Source organism: Aegilops tauschii, chromosome 1 (genome assembly GCF_002575655.3).
Source record: "Aegilops tauschii subsp. strangulata cultivar AL8/78 chromosome 1, Aet v6.0, whole genome shotgun sequence".
Taxonomy (NCBI): Eukaryota; Viridiplantae; Streptophyta; class Magnoliopsida; order Poales; family Poaceae; genus Aegilops; species Aegilops tauschii.
The window spans coordinates 488,071,056-488,085,918 of NC_053035.3; positions in this window are offsets into that span (position 1 = coordinate 488,071,056).

The following is a 14,863-nucleotide window of genomic DNA, read 5'->3' on the forward strand; positions in this document are numbered from 1 at the left end:
AAAGTTCATAGACTTGCTTCCCTTCATATAGCGAAGGTCGTCTGCATTGTGTGGTAGATCCAGGTGTCGCTGCTCTTCTTAGTGCATGCACCGGTCGGCTCCATATAGACTTGTCTTCTCTGCGCCTCACGGCCCTGAACGCAGCACACAAATGTCTGAAGCATACATGGGTTAAACATGATGCACAAGTATCAAAGGTAGGAACAAAAAATTGGTACTACATGTACGATACAATACTGATGAAGTAGAAAACGTTAACATTACAACGGCAAAAACAAATGGAAACATTAAACAAAAAAAAGATTGGAGGCCAGTACTATAGAAGCAAAGAACCAAGAATAGAGACATATATGTATTATAATATATGAGCCTAGCATGTTTAAATGGTCATAATAAGTACGTGATTTTCTATGTAAAATAATACGTGGGAAGTACAGAAGCAATCCAAATAAACGAAGAAATCATGCATGTCACTGTGTACAACAAAAGCATAAGTAACAGACAAACAAAGCATGATTTGTGTGAAACAAAACGTATATAAAGTAGAAGCATATATGATAAACAAAGGAAGCACAACTAGTTAGAAAAAATCATAATGCTATCACAATGCATATGCGACACATGTTAATACGAAAATTTGAACATGCAAAATTACTAGCTTGTCACCAAGAGTATGGTAAAGATATTAATGGTTTGGTTTGTAAACCAATTCCATCAATCAAAATTTGTGTAAACGTGAGATTTCAATACAACCAAACCATACTAATTTTAAATCCATGACGCTAATATAACCATGGGATGTAGTTAGTGTGAGAATAGGAGTGGAAAAGTAGTAGAGAACAGCTAATCCATATGCAATATCAGAAGAATTTTAAAGCTAGCTAATTCGGCAGCCTAAATGTGTCATTCGAAAATGGGGAAGGGAATGACATGCATCCTTTGCAACATATATGAGAAATGTAGGACAGAACAAGTCAACAACTAAATTTGCAACCAGACTGTACCCATTTGAAACAAAAAAATCTGAAAGGTGTGGACATGCATCATTAAGCAACATATATGAGAAATGCAGGAAGCATGATGACAATTTTTAGATACAAATAACGCTCTTCACAATGTAGCAACAAGTTAAAAAAATTAGAAACATCTTTCTGTTGCCGCAAACTATATGGACGGAAAAACAGATAAATCATAGGAACCGTAGATATTGCAAAGCATCAAATTATTGTTGTATCAATGTAAGTTCAAGATGCTGAATTGACATGGTTGGTCAAGTTCAAGCAGCCAGTACATGGTAAGTCTATATATATACTAGTAGTTGGGGCGCGCCCATGGCGCGCCTCCTGAAAGGAAGTTTGGGCGTTGCCAACTTGTCGGCGCCCTTTTCATTGCTTCTGCTGCTCCTTACATGTACATGAACATTAGCATATTTTAGTACGGCTGATTGATTATAGTCAGTGACAATAATTCAGATATAATACTAAAATGACAATTGGACTGCTCATTATATCAGATTCAGTAATGTTCAGTGCACAACCATGAACAGTTGGTAGCATAGTTTCTATAACACAGAATTGATCTTACAAAAAGAGAACAAATAGTACATCAAAAGTGGATGCCCGGACAACTGGTAGCATAGAACACAAAATTAATCATGTTGGTTACACTTAAATTCTTATCAAAAGAGAGAAAATAGCACATCAAAAGCAGATGCCCGAATGACCTTGTCCATTTCAGGAAGGTCGAAATGCTCGATTAGCATGGAGGTGGGTGTTGTCATGACGGCAGTGCTATTGGTTGCATGGCACCCGTTGGACGTCGGCGAGGAGACTTGGGGGAGTACTTCTCATTTTTTTCAGATAAAGTAAAAATGTTATACGTAACCACAAGTAATGTATTTAGCTTACGATTGGGTGGCAAGGTTTTTTTTTCTTAGCACCTACCCACACATCACCTAGCATTGGTGCTAGGTAATTTCGCCTACCTGCAGTGTTTGGTTAGCATCTAGTGATGTAGATACTCTAAGCCATAGCCTGGTGTTGTCCGAAACAAAATGTATACTTTCTCACAAGAAGTACTGCCTGATTAAGGATAATTGGACTCACCCTAGCACATAACAGTCACACGAAAATAGTTTATATGATATTCTGGAATGACGGAAGAGAAAGTGTAAGGGGCACTGGAGTATAGAAGAAAATTAGAATGTACATATTATCAGTTACCTGTAAATAATAAAGTACTGTTGTAGTTTCACTTATCAGACCAGCTGCGAAGAAAGAAATCCTGTCAGGCATGAACAAATTATGATAAACGTAGTTAATTTGAAGCATGATAGCTGTAGATTATGATAAAAATGGTTCCGAGAGAGTAGCTTTAGGGCATGCGTTTCGGGGTGGATCAATAGGATTTGAAGCAAGCCGATGAAATATTTTAACAATCTATCAGAATGATAGAACTTGTGATGCAGTAAAGGCAGTTTTCCGACATGATCAATTTCAGCTAGCAGAACAGATAGATGGAACATATATTCATGGAAGATGATAACTAACAAAGAAGGAAAAGGTTAATTTCATGGGAACATAAAATTCATCCTCCTGCAACCATAGATGCACAAAATTATTGACAGAAACTGTCCAAGCCATCAGAAATACTGCTTTTTGGGCAGAACAAAGAGATCATGAGGCGCACCAAATCACATCTGACCAAAGAAAAAGAGAACAAAAGAGCACAGATACTACCATGATAGCTAACTTTCCAATCATCTCTGTAACATGGGTAGCGCTAACAATGGAACAGAAGAAAATCTTTGTGAAATTGGGTTTACTTAAAAATGCACGCAATGCTATGTTCACTAATTGCTGGATTGACTAAATATTGCTCCCATAGTGAGACACAAGAATGCAGAACACAAGATATGAAGGAGTGTCGGGAACAAAAGGCAGACTCATTTTCCTGTTCTAGAGACGCCTTCAATTTTCACTACGGCAAATATAGCAAGAATGCTTACAATTTAATGATTGAAGCTTTGGTAGAAAGCGATCTGTTGGGTCTATGGCATTTGCAATTCCTGAAAAACATAATGGGCTATCAATTAGTAAAACAGTACAAAATGCCGAGTAAGATTGTTTTCCTTTTCTTTTCCAGAGAGTTAAAAGTGTACATTGTAGGTGTGAGTATCGCAGAAAACGAACCTATTAGTATGCATCTTGAGAACTGGTGGTTGGTAAGCATGAAAACGTCATGTAGCACAGCCAGGTCTCGTGTTATTAAGTAGTCCATCTCATCCGCAATGATCAATCTGGCAAGCAGTGACATACAGTTCAGGTAGCAGGATCAAAATGGCAAGAAAATCCATTATCGTACAAGCAGGTTCAAATAGTTCCTACATCCTCCTCCTTAAAGTTTCTTTCTGAGAAAACATACGCTGCAGTTGCTGAAGTGGTGACAATTTTCCACTTGCCTTTTTTCAAACCTGGAATTTTCTTTGTGAGAAAATATATTGACCTTACAGAACTATAGCAGAACCTATGTACACATAAATCAATCTTACTGAATTTGTTACATGCCCGCACCCGAAATAGTATGGCTACACCCAAACGCATAACAAATTCACAAAGGGAAGGACCCGTGGCTTTGGACCTTCGATCTGTTTGTGGGGAAGCAATTTAAAAGTGCTTCGTCAACCCCAAAATATTATGGCTTCGCCACTCATTTACATCTTTTGTTACATACTGACATATAAATCCAGGGACATGAGTAAAGAAAAATAGAACTTGCGAATGCACAACTCCTCTAGATAAAATTGTTCTAGCTCTTAGTACATAGCCAGACATGGTATATCAGTTAGGAGAATAAAACACAACATAACAATGGGAAGTAAAGAATATTTCACTCTCTAACGACACAAACAAATTAAGTCAGAGAAATAAACAAATACTGGTAGTTGTAACCTGAAAAGTATGCACACCCACATACAAGTGTTAAAGGATCTAAAATAACGAGGTGTCCCATTAAGTACCTTGTTAAAGAAATCCGATTCAGCATATGGTGATCTGAATCCAAGTAAGAGAAATCAGGGATTTTATCCAGAAATTCACATCAAAATCTTCCTCTCTAACTTGAAGAGAAACATACAAGCAAATCATTCAGCTATTGTATTGTTCAGATAACTTGTTCAAACTGGAGAAAGTATGTAGTACCGAGTATGACAGTTCTCTTATGCATCCAATCATTAGCTATATCCTACCTAAGATTCTATCAGCCGCTCTCAAATACAAAAGCATAGCAGATCGACCCAAGAATTACCATTTTCTTCTTTAGTTCCTTTCACTTCTCCAACTCAAAAAAAGAGCTGGACAGAACACGGTAAATAAGGCATGAAATAAACAGGACCCACTTCTAATAGCTAATATAAACATTTTACAGTTGAAATAGGGAAATCAAAGATTGAATTTAAGCCTCATTACTCAGAGTATCTCATAATTATTTTTGTTGAAAATCAGATGAATGGACTCCCATAAACACTAATTCTGACCAGCAACCCTTGTGCGCAATGCGCATAGAGGCCGACATGTATCCCTTCCTCTCTCTCAAGCCCCGTGATGACAGGAAGAATCTCCTGCATACTGTGAGCACAGAGAATGATATAAAATGCGATGAGAGCATCAATGCATTGAAAGAGCTACGCATGAGGCATTTACGTGTACGTGGTGGACTACCCTTCTTCTCCTTGTTGAGCGGTGGCAACTGGAACGCAAGCCAGTAAGCCACGATAGTCGGTCTACATACAACGGGGCCACCACCACCAAACAATTTCTGAAAAATCTACCCCAACAAAGAAACAACAGCCTAAAAAACACCTAAGCCTTCCATACCCAAAAAGAGAACATCATGATACAAAAAAAACATGCAGCAATGGCTGCATCCACCACACAGACCACCAATGCACTCGAGCAGGCACACATCACCAAGAAGCCCGCAATCCACAAACTCGCAGCAACACACATCAAACATCTAGCAGAACAATACAGCAGCAACACTAAAAACCTACATGTTTATTTTGATTATATTTGGGCCCTGCTAGGAGCAACATGTTCTAGATCTCAAGTTTGGTGACACGTTCCAAGTTTAGCTCAATCTGCAAAATTAAATAACATTCAGACATTCTGAATAAGGATAACTGAATGTGAATACAGTAAACATGGGAGTTTCTATGTTTACTTTTACTCACCAAACAATATGCTTTAGAGAATCAAGAAAAGGATCACTGGTATGCCCATTCTTTCAAAAGCTTCAACCAAATGTTGCATTCAATATCCCTGGGCTAGGCAAATATATATCTGAACAGATATTGAGTGATGTCAAATTGTCAATAGCTCCAACACATTGCCATTTTGTAGCTTCTAACCAAAAGCAATACAAAAGGCAAGGCAATAAGGAGAGGTTATTTGACCATAAACCCATAATAGTGATAAAAAGAACAATATCTAATTATCTGCACAAGTAGATAGCTCCCATGTAAGATGAGGTTACATGATTTTTTTGGTTGCATCACACAAGCTCCTTAACTGTAAGTTAGATTACATGTACCAACAAATTCAAACATAAAAGTGTTGTGATTCTATTGGTTTTTTATGTCCACCGTGCAGGGCATAAACCTTCTTACATTATTGCTGTACTCTATCAAATAAAAATTCAACAACTTAGACATCAGATCCGATAGAATCAGAATTGTTTTGTGATTTGGATACACACGCAACATCTATAATATTTTTCCTTGAGATCTAAATACATCTCTCATCTTATTTCATCATTTTTTTAGTAAAAAATCTGAAAAATGTAACCTAAAATTTCATGCAGCTAAGAAATTGAGATATTGTTCAACTTTCATAACCTCAAAATGCATGGCTAATTACCAATTAGGATGTACAGTACAAATGTATAAGTTGTAAAATTAATTAATTATGTCGAAGCTCATGACAAACAAATAATGTCGTGGTGATGGTTGTATCAAATGCCAAGAGAGAATCTACAGAGCAATGCAATTGTGCAAGAAATTAGCACCAGAAACTATATATATGTGACTCGGTCTAACACTCCAGACTTGCATAGCATCACATCAATCTCAAATCATTCATGACACGCCAAGACAGCCGCCAAGTCGCTCCTCCTCCTCCAAGAAAGAAAGCTAGGGTTTCTGCCTCTCGCCGGCGCCGCCGCAGGTCCGCCTCGTCTCCGGTGGCCCTAGGGCCATGGAGGCGCGGTGGATCCTGCCAAGGGCCGGCGGGAGGGCTCCGTTTTCAGTCGTTTTTTCCTGTCTTGTTAGGGTTTGTGTCCTGCTCAGGAAGGCGAGACGGTGGCGGCTCCCTGAAGATGGAATAAAGGTCTTCCCGCCTAGCCCCCGTTCCGGCGGTGCATCTAGCATCGTTGGTGGGCGTGTGGAGGTGTGTCTCCGGCGGATCTATCTTTGATGGATTTGCTCGGATCTCGTCGTTGTTCGTCTACGTTCGTGTGTCTTCGGGTTGAATCCTTCCAACCTACGTTATTCTTCATCGGCGGCGGTTGCTATTCTGGTGCGTTGGTCCTATGGGGCCTTAGCACGATGACTTCCCGACTGTCTACTACAACAAGTTGTGCCCGACTCCGGCGATGGAGGGGTGACGACGGCCGCGCGCCTTCGGCTCGCTTCAGTGCTTGTAGTCGTCGCTAGGTGGTCTACGGATCTGGATGTAATTTTTATTTCTGGTGTTCGTTGTACTGCCATGATTGAAGATGAATAGATTGGAAGTGTTTCTGCAAAAAAAATCATTCATGACAAATCAAACAAAAATAGCACCGACAGGGCAATGAAGCCATACCTATTGAACACTCAAGAAAGATGAATTGGTTCATGGAAAGCTTTTCATAAAATAGATCACCTCTTGAAGAGAAGGGCTGCAACTCCAAGAGCATTTTCTGAAAAAAGGGAGGAGAATGACACAAAAAGTGACATGGGGAAGAAAGGAAGGAAAGAGATGCGGGCACATATAGTCGAGCTTCCCGCGGATGTCTCCCCGGCAGCACGCACGAGGGATGAGGACGACTGCGGCGACACCACAGACTGCTCGACCTCCTCGTCCGTTTCTCTCCATCCCCAGCTTGTCCCCATCCTACGCGAGCTTCAGATTGAGGACATCGTGGGGCGGGATTAGCGCGACCATGTGCTAGGACTGGAGGCGCAACGGGACTTGGTGTTGCGGGCGAGGATGCGGAACTGACAACGGCTCCTTCCTCTCACCCATGGCCTCCCACGGCAACCTCGTCCGAGTTGTGCTCGTCCTCGTGCGGCTTGCTCGCGATGAGAGCTCGCGGCTTGCTCGGGACGAGAGCTCACGGCGGGGGAGAGGGGACGAGGTCGACGGTGGTGGGGAGAAGGTGAGGAGAGGAGAGAAGAGGAGGTGGCGGCGGCTGTGGGGGAGGCAGCCGTTGACTGGCGGCGGCGGCGACGGACAAGGGAGAGGAATCGGGGATATAAGGTTGGGGAGCGGGGGCTGGGCCTGGGCATCCGTTTCTCTCTGTACTATTTTATTTTCTCGACACAGTAAAAGACAGGTGCACATCGCCAGGGATCGCCATTTACGCGACCCTTATTGTGTTTGACGGGGCTTCCGGCGGTACAGAAGTCTATATTTGGTGTTGAAATTCAGAAACTAGCAGCAGTCGGTAACCCCAAACATCCAAGGGAAGATGCCGCTGCCACACACACATTGGCCCCACTAGCAACTACACTAGACGGACGGATCAGCATGTTCCATCTTTTTCTTTTCCTTCTTACACGAGCATGCATGAATAGCAATGCTAATTCGCACGGAAAAAGAAAATGTATATAGCAAAGTTGACATATTGAAACTTACAGTGAACCAAATGTCATGTCCAATGACATATATACTTGCTACTCTAGTTACATGCATTGCCGAACGCCGACAGAGCAGATTAGACCGAATTACATATCTGTCCAGACAATTCGCCGGTCAAACAAGGCGTGAAAGGAAAAGACTTCTTTACAAATGCTTGTGGGTTGTGAAAAACAGGTTCGGCCCATCGTGTTATCTTTTCTAGGTGCTCAACTCTAGAGTTCTCCAGATGATAGGCAAATCCTTGTTGTGATCTGGTCAAGAAGACGACATCTTTGTCGAAAGGATGGAATCCAAGAAAAGCAATGTGACAATATTCACGTCGAGTTTTCTTCGCCGCAGGTCCTAACTTAAGGTGTGCTCTCATAAAGAAATCATAATCAGACTCTTCTGGACCTTTCACGGTGTCAGTGCCAACATCATCGTCATAATAACATTCTCTCTCTTCTTGTAAAGAAGATGGGCGGTCGACATGTTGATTGTCTTGTCTTTGCATCACGTGCATAAGGTCAATATGATGCTTCAACACCCACTCATATTGTCCATAAGATTCATCCATCATCCAAACCCGAAGTTGATACGGACAGTCTACAATTGCACAACGCACCTCGTCCCGTGATTTCCCCAAATAAACTTGACAGCGATCGCTTGTCCCGATACCCGGCGGAGGTTTAATTACTTGGTATTGACCATCCGATAGTGATATTTTGTAAAAGTGATGATTTTGGCAATGCACATAAAGTGCTCCGTGCATGTAGACACCATAGTGCTTCTCTCTCTTTCCGGCTTGCAGCACATCGGCAATAGACCCCATTGCATCCCCTTTGCGAACAAAGGGCCTCTCCTCCCAATGCTTTGTTCTTGAAGAATAAACCAACAAGATAAATGGCGATGGTGGCCATTCTAATTCCTGTGACAAAAGGCCCAGGTCATCTCTCCTTGGAACATGGGGAATCAAGAAGACCTCATAGTGCGGCGCGACCGTAGGATCAAACACAAGATACATGACGCCTTTCATTAGGTAGAAGGCCTTCATCTCCGCCAACGGGGGTGGGGGTGGGGGCAAAAGTGTCCATTGAAGCATGACAGGATTAACCACATAGACGTCAACGTATTTAAGCAAGAGAAGGCCATTGCAGTGGTCGACAATTATGCCGGAGAGGGTGCTGTGCCTGTGTGAGATGGCCGCCGGACCCTTGACGGGATAGAAGAATTCTGAGATGTCCATACCCTCGAAGTTGGCGACGATCTTGCCCAGCGACAGCGGGAGGAGGTCCGCATGAAGCAGGCGGTGGTCGTCGACGATGTCGCGGAGACACTTGCAGACACAGCGTGAAAGGGCGAGGCTGCGCGGCTGGAGACGGCGGAGGATGTCCGCGAGCACGCCATCGGGTAGCAGTCGGTCCATGACGGATATATACTCCCTCCGTAACCAAATATAAGAGCGATAAACCGATCAATCTGCTGCTTGGTTCGTTCGTCCCTGCTGCCTCGGCTTATAAAGGATCGAAGGGCCGACGGGAGGTGGAGGTGGACGCGGACTCCAATTGGGAAATACAGTACAGTATATACGTATAATCCTCCTACCCCTCAATAAAAGAAAAAACGTGTGATCCTCCTTGTAGATACGGACTCCAATCGGCAACCGTCAGGACTCCCACGATCGGACGCACACCCCTCGTTTTTCCCCACCTCTCGTCTCGCTCGAGACCTAGATCGAGGGTTGGGCCGCCGGGAGGCGCCGGCGCCGGTGTCGGTGAGGGGGCAAAGCAACGGCGTTCGCGAAGGCGACGTGGTCAGGCGCCAAAGACGTTTACCACGACGGAAGTTAGGCGCGACGATGACGGTGACATTGACCAACAGTCGTGACCTGACTCCAATTCGTCAGTTAAACTTGAGTTTGATCGGGGAAATAAGCCAAAGCTTCATTTAGCTGTCAAAGTGTAGTTTAAGCTGCTGTCAAAGTTCATTTAGATGCTGTCAAGTTTGATTGGGGAAATAGGCCAAATGATCGGGTAGTTAGCTGATGTCGAAGTTCAGTTTGATGTAAAGCTAGAAATATTTCTCTATCTATTATCTATTACTATTAAACAAGAAAACATGTTCATCATTAAGTGCACCCAGCCTAGGCTGCACATAACAACACGGAGGAATTACAGCCTTGCGATCAGATCACTAAGCTTGATCTAACCGTTGTGGTTACACTAACCCACATCCAAATCTGCGTTTAGCATTCGCAAAGTTCCCGGGTAGACGAAAACTCTGCCATTCCCACGTCTCGCAATACGGATCACACGCCTGCACAAGCAACACAGATATGAAACAAACATCTCCCCGCATCCCACCTCCAGCCGCCACAACCGCCCCAATCATCGCCACGAAAAATCGCGCCGCACCCTGCCCCTTAGGCTGGTCATAGTGGGGAGTAACTTATACTAGTGTCATGCATATGGCACTAGTCTAAGTTACTATTTTCATAGTGCAAACTAACATAGTAGTAGTGTCATATATGGCTTCATTTATTAGCTTGTAGACTCATCCTTTCTCGGGAAGCGCTATGTTACAGTAACATATTATATTACTCTAAACACCTCCCTCCTTATTAACTACATGCCACATAAGCAAAATTTTCTTGAAATGCGCTTGCTACCTAAGTTACTCCCACTATGACTAGCCTTATCCTCGCTCGGAGACGCCACAGACGCAGGACGGCTGGAGCTACCAATCCGCCCGTGAGATCAGCGAGGATATTGGTCGTGGCCGCTTCAACGTCATCAGCTGCTGCACCGGAGGACGAGGCATGAATGCACATGATGATGGTCTGATGGACCTCTGCACCGGGCCGGACCTGTCGACCGGGTCTGCCTTTGCCATGGTTCTCCCTTCCCGGAGCCAGATGCCACCGTTGTGGCCGCGCTGCTCGCCGAGGCCCTCGAGATCTTGCACCGCTGAGACGCCGTCAACACACCAGGGACACGGGAGGGCAGCCAGCCCAGTAGAAGCCAGCCGTGTTGTTGCCTCCTGCATGTTATGCTGATCCTATGGTGTGGTGGGCGCTGGGCACTTGCTGCTGGGAAAAAGTCTATTTTAAACCTTGAACTCGTAGAGGTTCGGCGAAATGAACCCTCAAGTCGAAATCCCGGTCGATCGCACCCTAAACTATGCAATCCCGGTTCAAATCAAACCTTCGAATCATTTCCTAAACAAGGATTGTCCATGTTGCGAAGGATGGCCGGGATTAGTGGCATTTTGCAAAGGGCACACACCTGCTCCCCGTTGGGCCGGCCCGCTTTAGTTTCTTTTTCGTTAAAAAATCAAAATTCGCAAAGGGCGCAACACCCTCCTGGCCCGGCCCGCTTTAGCTTTTTCGTTTAAAAACAAAAAACAAGCGCACAGCACGGCTCGAACACGAGACCCCTTGATAATTCTCAAAAAAAAAAACGAGACCCCTTGATATTGATTGACCGAACAAACCAACAGGACAATACCTACATTACGTTTAGTTTCTCCCTTTTTTATTCTTTTCATCTTTCCTTTCGTCTTTTTCTTAAATTTGTGATTCTTTTTGGAAATCGACGAACTTAATGTTTAGTGTGTATTTATACAATAATGTCCAGTGTTTATTTAAAAAAATATCGCATAATATAAAAAGTGCAATATATATTAAAAAAACATCATTGTATATTTAAAAAAGTCATCATATGATTATTCCGTAATGTTCAGTGTGTATTTTTAAGGGAAAGCCTCTCGATCTTTATTTCTTAGCCAACAGTGTTACATCCGCTATTACAAAAGGCATAATGAAACTAGGTGGGTCTTCATCCCAAGAAAAATCAGTGTTTAAATCAAAGGCAGAGTAAACCAGTAATTAGCTCAAACAGATCGATTGGCATAATGGTTTGTGCACGCGCTGCGAATTTCGCGGGACCCAGATTCGAATCCTGGCGGGCGGCGAACTTTTTATTTGTGGGAAGGAAGATCGAACGTGTCTAAATTATTGTATAAAACGATATAGGCCTGTACTACGAAACAAGCCGACGTGTGGTGTAGTGGTCTGCGCGCGCGCGCGCCGTTTTGCCGCGACCCAGGTTCGATTCCCGGGCGAGGCGGGAAAATTTCATGTAGGAAAATAATGTGCGAATCCCGGTTGACTGGTTCAAACGGTGCCAGGGTGCGATCGACCGGGATTTCGACTTGAGGGTTCATTCTGCCGAACCTCTACGAGTTCAAGGTTTAAAATGGACTTTTTCCCTTGCTGCTGCTTGCGTGCGTGAGTGCGAGCTGGTGCTGCGCTGGCTTGCTGCCGCTCTATAGCTTTGCTGCTTTGCGTTTCTGTATAGTGTTGTTGCTTGCTGCCGCTGGTCTGCTGATGTTGTTGTTGTTCACGGCTTCACGATAGGAAATGACGAACCAACATGGGACATGGCATCTCTGAGAGCGTACTACAAGGACTTGAGAAGAGGCATGGATCTCAGGGCGAGTTTGGTTGGCTGCATCGAGCCTAATCAGGCCCGCGCGGTGCAGCATCTTTTTGGACCTCGGTTGTTTGGTTGCCCGCATACACTGTTGAGCCCGCATAGCACGATTCTTAAAGCACCCTTGGCCTGGCCCGTTGAGGTTGGGCATAAGCCACCGCAGGACGCGTCGGGTGCGAGCCAGGGCGCGCCGGGTCCGTGGCCGTGCGTGTGTTTGCGTGCGTGTGTGTCCTCGCGTTCGAGCGCGTGGGCCGTTGTGTGTAGGCGACAGAAACGGAGTGGTGACCACGTCGGGGCGCTGGAATCGGCCTACGGCGACTGCGTACGTGCGCGTCGGGTGAGTGGGTCTGGGAGCGCGGGACGTGGGGTGTGCATGCGTGCAGAGCGTGGCGTAGCGTGTGCGTGCGCGTGGGTATAAGGCCAGCTCTCTCCTCTGTTGTAGCTGGCGTATTGTACTGAGTTCGGGCTCAGAGAAAGAAAAGGACGCCGTTCGTGCGGCGGGCGGAGTTCGTGCTCCGGCAAAACCACTTGTGTCCTTGCGTCCTTCTTCTTCCTCCTTCTTCTTCTTTGCTGTGTTAGAGAGTGAGCGAGAGGGAGGTGCTGCTGAGCAAGAGGAAGAGGAAGGCCGCGGCACCAACAATTGGTATCAGAGCCACAGGTTCGGGGGGCGCGCGCGGCGCGCGTGGCGGACATGAAGGTCTCGGCAACGCGCGGCGAGTCCACGGCGGTGTGGCGTGATGCCGGGCGCGCGGCGAGCGCGTGGCGTCGGGAACGCGCGGCGAGTCCACGGCGGTGTGGCGTGATGCCGTGCGCGCGGCGAGCAGCGGCGGTCGCGGAGACGAGGAGGTCGCGGAGGACCTGCGTGGTGTCGCAGAGGCCGCGGCGGCTCGCCGCGACGACCGTGGAGGCGCTGCGCTGCGGTTGACGGCGCAGCGGTGCAGGGCAATAAGCGCGGCGGCGAGCCGGGCGCGAACGGTGCGTGTTACGGGTGCGCACCGGACGCGTCGGGCGCGTCGGGACCGCGGGAGTGGACCGCGTCGAGGCGCTGGACCTGGTTGCGCAGACCGTGTACGTGCGCGGCGGGAGCGCGGGCCGGGAGCGCGGGGACGTGGGGAGTGCACGCGAAGGGCACGACGGCACGGTGGCAGGCATGGCAGCGACGTCAGGGCGGCGGCGGCGGCTACAACGACGTCGGCGGCATGGCGGAGGCCGCAGCGGTGCGGTGCGACGGCCATGGCGACATCGACGACGATGGACTCACCTGCTGTAGTTCGTGGCTTAGGGGGGGGGGTGAGTGTTGGGCATAAGCCACCGCAGGACGCGTCGGGTGCGAGCCAGGGCGCACCGGGGCCGTGGCCGTGCGTGTGTTTGCGTGCGTGTGTGTCCTCGCGTTCGAGCGCGTGGGACGTTGTGTGTAGGCGACAGAAACGGAGTGGCGACCACGTCGGGGCGCTGGAATCGGCCTACGGCGACTGCGTACGTGCGCGTCGGGTGAGTGGGTCTGGGAGCGCGGGACGTGGGGTGTGCATGCGTGCAGAGCGTGGCGTAGCGCGTGCATGCGCGTGGGTATAAGGCCAGCTCTCTCCTCTGTTGTAGCTGGCGTATTGTACTGAGTTCGGGCTCAGAGAAAGAAAAGGACGCCGTTCGTGCGGCGGGCGGAGTTCGTGCTCCGGCAAAACCACTTGTGTCCTTGCGTCCTTCTTCTTCCTCCTTCTTCTTCTTTGCTGTGTTAGAGAGTGAGCGAGAGGGAGGTGCTGCTGAGCGAGAGGAAGAGGAAGGCCGCGACACCAACATTGGGAACGGCCGAATCGGCAGAGAGCCAGGCCCGAGCGATGCAGCGAGGTGCACGTGGGTGGCTCTCTGGATACGTGTTAATCCCTCTCTCTTCCTAATCCTCAATCCCCTCTCTCCCTCTACTGCCCTGCAGCTCCGCCGCTCCCCTCCCCGCGCGCCCGCAGGCCGGCCCCGCGCCGCCCGTCCTTCCTGCTCGTAGGTCTCCTCCTCCTCCCGGGGCGCCTCATCCGTGCCGTCCTTCCCGCTCAAGCAGCCGCCGCTCACCGGCGTCATCGAGCGTGAAGGTGAGCAGGTTGCCCGTGGTGGCCTGGTCGAGCACGGCCGTGAGGTGGAGCTCCAGGTTGCCCGCGGTGGCCTGGTCGAGCACGGCCGCGTGGCGGAGCTCCAGGTTGTCCGCGGTGGCCTGGTCGAGCACGGCCGCAAGGCGGAGCTCCAGGTCGCCGAGGTTGTTGAAGCTGAGGTGGAGCGACCTGTCCGACGCGCACCCAGCTTGTCGCCGTCCACGCTGTCCCCGGCGGCCACCGGCCTGAGCTTTGCCCGGCGGGTCAGCACCAGGGTGAGCGCCACGGCCACGAGCAGCATGAGGGGAGACGGAGACGGCGGCCAAGGCGCGAGGAGCGCGTCGGCAGCCACGTCTGCCATCCCCGCCCGAGGGTGGCCGGCCGGGCCAGCACTCAGCAGCTCGAGCAAGTGGGGGAGCGG